This window comes from Mus musculus, chromosome 2 (genome assembly GCF_000001635.26).
Source record: "Mus musculus strain C57BL/6J chromosome 2, GRCm38.p6 C57BL/6J".
NCBI classification, from domain to species: Eukaryota; Metazoa; Chordata; class Mammalia; order Rodentia; family Muridae; genus Mus; species Mus musculus.
In genome coordinates, this window is record NC_000068.7 from 85600157 (window position 1) to 85607963 (window position 7807).

The window sequence follows — 7807 nt, forward strand, 5'->3', positions numbered from 1 at the left end:
ACATTAATATAAAATTTACTCTAAATTATTTAAAATCAGGCAATATTCTTCAGAAGAAAATGATGAGCTGGGCATGGTGGCCCATGCCTTTTATTCCAGCACTGGGGAGGCAGAGGCAGGCGGATTTCTGAATTCAAGGCCAGCCTAGTCTACAGAGTGAGTTCCAGGACAGCCAAGGCTACACAGAGAAACCCTGTCTCAAAAAAAAAGCAAAAAAAAAAAAAAGAAAAAGAGAAAAGAAAGAGGAAAAAGAAAAATGGAAAAAGAAAAAAGAAAAAGAAAAAGAAAATGATGAACCAGTTTATGCTGGACTTTTTCATCCATTTTTCATAAGTTTCATAGAGGTCAACCTGTAATGCACTCACTTCTTTAGGAATATCCTTTCTGCAACTTCTTTTGCTAACTCAACCTCAATGATCTTTTTTTGGATAAAGAAGATTCATCACCCTACATGGTCATGGTCTTTCTGAAAAGCATGACTTTCCAAGTACTCGGTGAAAAAAATGATCTGCCCTTTCTGATTGGGCTGGTCATAAAGAAAGAATTCCTGGATGAATGTTCACCCATTGACTGCACAAAATAAAGACTATCATCCGGAGCTATCTGTAACTCAAAGCCAGGTCCCTAAAGAGCTTAGTCTCAGGAGCTCACTCCTAAAGGGACAAAATTAACATAATTTCAACAGCATTTCATTGGTAGCTTCCTTATAACTTCTATGAACATCTGTTTCTAAAATGAAATGTCTCCATGAAGCTATGTTAACATCAGACAAAGTAAGTACTAGAGTAAATAAACTGACCAAGGAGAGAGGAGACAGACCTATAATATGGACAAATGGACCAACTTATCAAGAACACTTAATAATTCTAAAATCAAGTGTCTAAAAATAAAACTTCAAAATAGTGGGAAGCTGAAGAACTGATGGGGCAGAAAATATAAACAGTCTCAAAAATGGAGTTGACAATATCAACATTTGTCTTCTAAGAACCATAAAACAAATATTGAAACAGTCCCTAAGTCACTAATTGATTGAAGAAAGTAGCTCCATGGGAAAATGCATCTTCCACCAAGCTGAAGAGCTGAGTTAAGTCGCTAGAATGTACATTTTGAAAGGTGAAAACCAACTCTGAACACATGCATGCCCAAATAAATCAATAAATAAATAAGTAGGTAAATGCTGAAATTTTAAAATGAGAATGATATTATAGACATACACTTTTTCTTTCAAATCAAGTTCATGTTGCTTTAGTTTCATGAAATTTTTGGCTTTATGACTAATTAAAAAATATTGACACAGTTAATATTATGTATGTATTTGCTTTTTGTTTCTAAGTATATTTTTGCCATTGTACAAATATGTTCTTCAATAAGTATGTTAAGTATATATATATATATATATATATATATATATATATATATATATATATTCTCAGTCCACCTTCATTAAATTTTTCAACACTGAATGTGTCACAAAAACACAGACAGGCAGTAAAAGATACTGAAAATTCTTCATTTTCTTCAAATAATCTATTAATTGAAAGAACCTATATATGTCTTTTTAAAGTATATATTTGGCACTGACAACTAAGGCATAGCATAATAGAGTTTGGCCTTACCAATCTCTTGAAAAATGTTTCCTTTGTACTTTTCTTCTGAGTGCATTTTTCATTTCCTTGTTCCTCAAGCTATAGATCAGGGGATTCAGCATGGAAATCATGACAGTATAAAATAGAGAAATAACTTTATTCGTGTTCAGTGAAGTATATGTACTAGGTTGAACATAGATGAAGAACACAGTTCCATACTGGATAGAGACACCTGCCAAGTGAGAGGAACAAGAAGAGAAGTCTTTCATCCTCTCATCAGTGGTCTGGATCTTCAAGATGGCCATCAAATAGAGATGTAGGAGACTGTGATGATCAGATCACTAAGCATTCCTATTGTTCCATCCAAGACAAAAATCACTATCTCGTTGATGGAGGAGTCAGCACATGGTAAGACAAGCATTGGGGAAATATCACAGAAGAAATGTTGATAGTATTGGGACCACAAAATGGTAAGCAAAAGGTCAAGGTTTCATGAGTTGTGATGTTTATAGCAGCCAGAAGATAAGGCCCAATGACAAACTGTGTACAGACACTTTTGGACACAATTAGAGTATACAGTAAGGGTTTACAGATGGCTGTATACCATTCATAAGCCATGTTAGCTAGGAGGAAACACCCAGTTCCCACAAAAAGACCAGCAAACCATAACTGTACAGTACAACCCAAAAAGAAATGTTTTATTTTTTCCTCTGTAAATATATCATACACCATCCTAGGAGCTATGGAAGAAGAGGAACACATATCTACAAAAGACAAATGGCTAAGAAAAAAGTACATAGGAGTATGAAGTCTGGGGTCCACCCATATTAGAGTGACCATACCCAAGTTGCCCCCCCCCAGTGTCACAAGATAAACAAAGAGAAACAGGATGAAAAGTATACTCTTCTGATAGAGACGATTTGTGAGGCTCAGAAATAGAGACTCACTCACTGTGGTCTCATTCTTATCTTTCATTGTCAGAGCAGTTCTGTGATGAGACAAACTGTGTTGTTTTATTACAAACTATCACCAACAATTGCAAATGATGTTTTAATTCAGTGACAGGTTGCCTTAAGCAGGTTTGCAACAGATAGTAGGGCAATATTCTTTTAATTGGCAGTATTTCTAAATTCTGTTTCTGGGCTGTTCTAAAAATACTCTGTATAATCATTTGGCAAATTAGCTTTGATATGCTTAGATTGTGTAACTCTAAGAACTGTCCAGGCACAGGAAGTGGGAGTGGGTGGGTTGGAGAGCAGGGATGGGGGAGGATATAGGGGTTTTGGGGATAGCATTTGAAATGTAAATGAAGAAAATATCTAATAATAGTAAAAAAGAACTGTCCAGGCATATGGTCTAAATTCCATCACATTAATAATACAAGTTGATTTGAAATGTGTTTTGAGATGAACTTGTTCACATTCATAAAGGTCTTTCTTTAAAGAGAAAAATATATATAAGCCATGGGATAGATGTCATTTAAAAGGCAACATGGAACATCAATGTTCTTAGATGCAAAAAATAAAATATGATAAACATGAGAGTTTCATCCTCTGAGATTAAGAGATCTGACACTCAATATTATAGTAGAAATTAAGATTTACTGAGTAAAACATAATTATTTCATATATTTTATAAACTCTTATAATTCCTGATAAACTATAGTGATAACACATATAAAATAATAACTGTAGATTGTAAGTATTCAAGAGAATATTTATAAAAGATTCAATTAAGAAAGTTGAAGCCTAGCCGGGCATGGTGGCACACGCCTTTAATCCCAGCACTTAATCCCAGCACTTGGCAGGCAGAGGCAGGCAGATGTCTGAGTTCAAGGCCAGCCTGGTCTACAAAGTGAGGTCCAGGACAGCCAGGGTTATACAGAGAAACCCTGTCTTGAAAAACCAAAAACCAAACCAAACCAAAACAAAAACCCAAAACCAAACCAAAACAAATAAACAAACAAAAAAGGAAGTCTAAGCCATTTCAGATTTATAGAACAATATGATTACATAGTATGATTTAAATTAAAAATTATTTATGAAAATCAATTATGTCCCTCCTTGAATAAATAAATATGTAGCAATATATTATCTACAATTTTCTAGCTCACTATATAATTTTACGTACTTGATAGTGACATACACTATTTTTGAATTTCTTATAATATCGAGGCTACTTGTATATTACATAGTGCAGTAACAGACTAACCCCAGTTTTCATTAGAATCATTTTAGTTTGCTGAATTTTTTAGTCATCCATTTATAGCTATGTGTTTTGTGAGCATAAAGGATAATAATGTATCCTCCTTTTATATTTTGTTGCCAACCACTAGTTATCTATTTAAGTTTTATTTATGTGTTCATTTAAATGTGTTTCTTTGAATCTTTTGTGGAGTGAAATCTTTACACTCATCATGTCTATTGTGGTTTTCTCTTTCCTCTAGAACATTATTATTACAATTACTACAACAGAGAATTTATATTGTAAGTAGTAATGAAAGTTTTATATTCACGTTTACAAGGTAGTGTTTTGACACATGCATAAATTGCAGAATGATTGTTTCTGTTTGATTATCATATAACATTACAAATGCACCTATCCACACTTTGTTCTCGTTTATGAAGGAAAAATATGAAACACTTAAAATCTCCTAGAGATTTTCAGTAAAGAATATTTGTATTCAAAATATCTTGTATAATTTTTCAAAATCCAGGTAGATTATTTTAGAAAACTCCACAAATGCCATGATTTATAGTCTTATGACAATGTCAACAAAATACCTAAGCCTGATCCCTTCAGAGAATCCACAATGGGGAGTTTCAAAGTTCAGATGTTTCATGGTGTTTCTCTTCTATATTTCAAACACATACCATAGTCCAAACTGTAATGTACTCACATTTTCTTGTATCACCTTTAACAGCTTCAAGAGCTATGACCATTTTCTGAAAGAAATAATGATTAAACACTTTGCATGGTGGTAGCCCTCTCTTGTGAGATTCTAGACAGTTAGTTAAAAAAAATAAACTTCCCGTCAAGGACATGAAGAGACAGTCCCTGATTCACGTACAGTACACCATCAGAGAACTCATTCTGGAAGCAAACAATAATTCAGAGCCAGGTCCCCAAAGAATTAAAACCTCAAAGGCTTACATACACCTGAATAGGCAAAATTAACAGGATTTCAGCAATGTTTGGTTATTATTCCATTAATGTGTCTTATCTCAGAGTAACCATTTTTGAGAAAATTCTGCAGGTATATAGTCTCTTTTTATCAAGAGATCCCTCTTTGATTTATTTTTTTAATTTTAATTAAATTTTATTAGGGTATATTGATTGTTATTTGTCATGAATGGAAGGATTTAATGGCTTCAATGTCTGACTACTATTATACTCTGTGTATAAACAATATTTTCTTAATTTTGTTGATAGACACAGTAATTTTCTATCTAGGTAAGTGTGTAGCATTGTAATAAAGATCATGTGCAGATCTTATGTGTGAGTTTCATCATTTCCTTTAGATACGTACCCACCATCATATGGCTGGATTTTAAGATGTTCTTATTTCTACTTTGAACCACTTCCACAGTGTTTCCCATTGTGGTTTTAATAATTTACCTTCTGGCTTTTGATTTATCACAGCCTTGTAGGCATTCAATGAGACATTTTTCTTTCTTTTATTTAATAACAAGAATCAATTAGTGAGGTAGTGTTTTATTGTGTTTTCAATCTCAGGGTTTTCTCATGTGTAATGATTGTGAGACTTTTTCATAGATAAGTTGGCCAAAAGTACGATTTTAAGAAATATCTCAGCTAATTTAAAACTGGATAAGGAAGAATAAGATTATTGCCTTCTATCAATGACCAAATAACTTGAAAGAAAAGCCGGAAAAAAGTGAGAGAAATGATAATAATAAAGAAGCTGCATTCACAACATCTGTAAGACTCATATCAAAGTTTGGGAAAGAAAAAAAAAAGGCTTGTTGGTACATACCTTAGTATTAGCACTAGGGAGGCAGAGGCCAGCAGATCTCTGTGAGTTTAAAGCCAGACTGGTCTACACTGTGAGTCTGGAGACTAGGAAAGCATAGGCAGGCAGATCTCTGTGAGTTCAAGACCAGCCTGGTCTACTTAGTGAGTCTGAGGACAGCCAGAGCTACACAGTGAGAGGCCATAAAAAACAAATAGAAAGAAAAAAAGAAAAGAAAACACCTTAAGACTGTGAAAGATTTGGACACTGAGAAATGATAATAAGGTATCTGTGGAAGAGTTAGAAGGGTTTGATGGCTCTTCTGAATTGTCTTGCTTTACAAAAAACGAAAACACAAACAAAAATTAAAAACGAGCAAGCAAACAAACAAACAACACTCTCCTTCTCTGATAAACTGCAATCTGTCTTTACCTCCAAAGAACAAAATGGTCTTACTGAGATAAACACTATAGAGCAGGTGTTCGATTTCTAGCTTCTTTCCCATACCCTGAACAGAGGAGAATTGTCCTGGGCCACTCATTTAATACACAAACACTAACAAAAATGGATGAGGAAAAAGCAGTCTGCATATGATTTGCATGACATCTGACACCACAGATAAGCAAAAACACTATATGATATTAATTTTATTTGTTCCCTCCTTCAGAAAGCCACTTAAAACTAGCAAGATCTCAAGTTTCTGATCACTAATAAATGAGCATAGTTAAGTAATAAAACAACATTCATTTTTTTATATTTTGTTTTAAAAAGTAAAAGAAAACAAGTCAGCATAAAACTGGTGGCATTTTTGTACTCCTGAAATTAACATATTAGCATCTGGTTAGATGGTAGTATTGTAGACGCAACTCTCAGTGACCTTATAAGGTGTTTATAGATATTTTTGTTCCAATTTTATATTTAGTGTGATGCATTCTTAAATGGATTGGTCAAAAATATAAGTGCTGCCAAAAAGTAATAGCATAAATAAGACTTAATAAGGAAGTTAAGGGTGTTTGTTTCTGTGAAAATCAGACTTGTAAAAGTCTTTTAAAGAGATTTTATCAGAGATAGATATAGCTCAAACATTAAGGTGCTTACTATTCAAACTTAAGATACAGATTTCAGATCCCTAGGACCCATCCAAAGACTGCTGTATAGTTCACATCTGTAACCTCAGTGACTTTACAACAAGATGTGGAGCAGAGCCAAAAAAATTCTAAAAGCTGGTGAGGTACCCAGTCTACTGTGTGGAGGGATCCACTACAAGAGTAAAATATGAAAGCTGAAATGTCTTTTGAAATCCACATGTGTACCATTTAACACATATGCCTACACACACACACACACACACACACACACACACACACACACACACACCACACCACACAAAAGAGACAGAGACATAGACAAACAGAGACATACAGAGAAAAAGAGGAGAGACAGACACAGAGAAAAGACAAAGACAAAGAAAGGAAGACAAAGAGGCAGGCGCAGTCAAATTATTCTTTAAGGTAAGTGATATATTGCAGCTCATTACATTCCATTTGAAAATTTTAGCAGGTTACACATTCACAATATTTGAAAGGGAAATAGCAGATTTTATAGAATCCCATTATTGCAGATATTTTGAAAGCTACTTTCAAATTCTTCTACCAAAACCAATACTATAGGTGACTGGAGAGATAACCCATCAGATCAGAACACTCATTACTCTTCCAGAGAACCTGGGTTCTTTTCCCAGCACACAAATGTTAGCTTACAACTGTCTATTTAAAGGAGCCTATATCCTATTTTGGACTCTTTAGACACTTTATATGCATGTTACATTTACGTACCTGAGGCAAAATATTCATACACATAGAAGTAGATCCTTAAAAACAATCAAGCCTACAAGTATCTTCTGTTCCTAGGACTGTATTTAGCCAAAATTTTGAAATGTATAAGTTTTTGCCAGGGTTTAAACTTCCTTCATTTCAGTTTCATTTGCATCAGCCATTATTTAAAATATTGTGTCCAAAATATTGTTCTTACCTTGAAGAGACATGATTCACTAAAATATTTCAATGTGCAGTTAAATTGACTAAAAGTGATAAATCTGTAATGAAGTATCTCAAGTTCTGCCACAAGGTTGTGAAATAGGTTGTGATCAGGCAGAACAAGGACTCCCTTGCAGCCTCTTGTTCTCACTCTAGTGGTCTTTGCCTTATATTTTGCTCTCACAACATAGATATGTCACAGAAAGAATTCTGTC

The 7807-nt window shown here is 34.0% G+C and overlaps 1 pseudogene; it reads right to left on the minus strand.

Annotated features, from left to right (window-relative positions):
* Nucleotides 1613-2561, minus strand: Olfr999-ps1 (olfactory receptor 999, pseudogene 1; annotated as a pseudogene).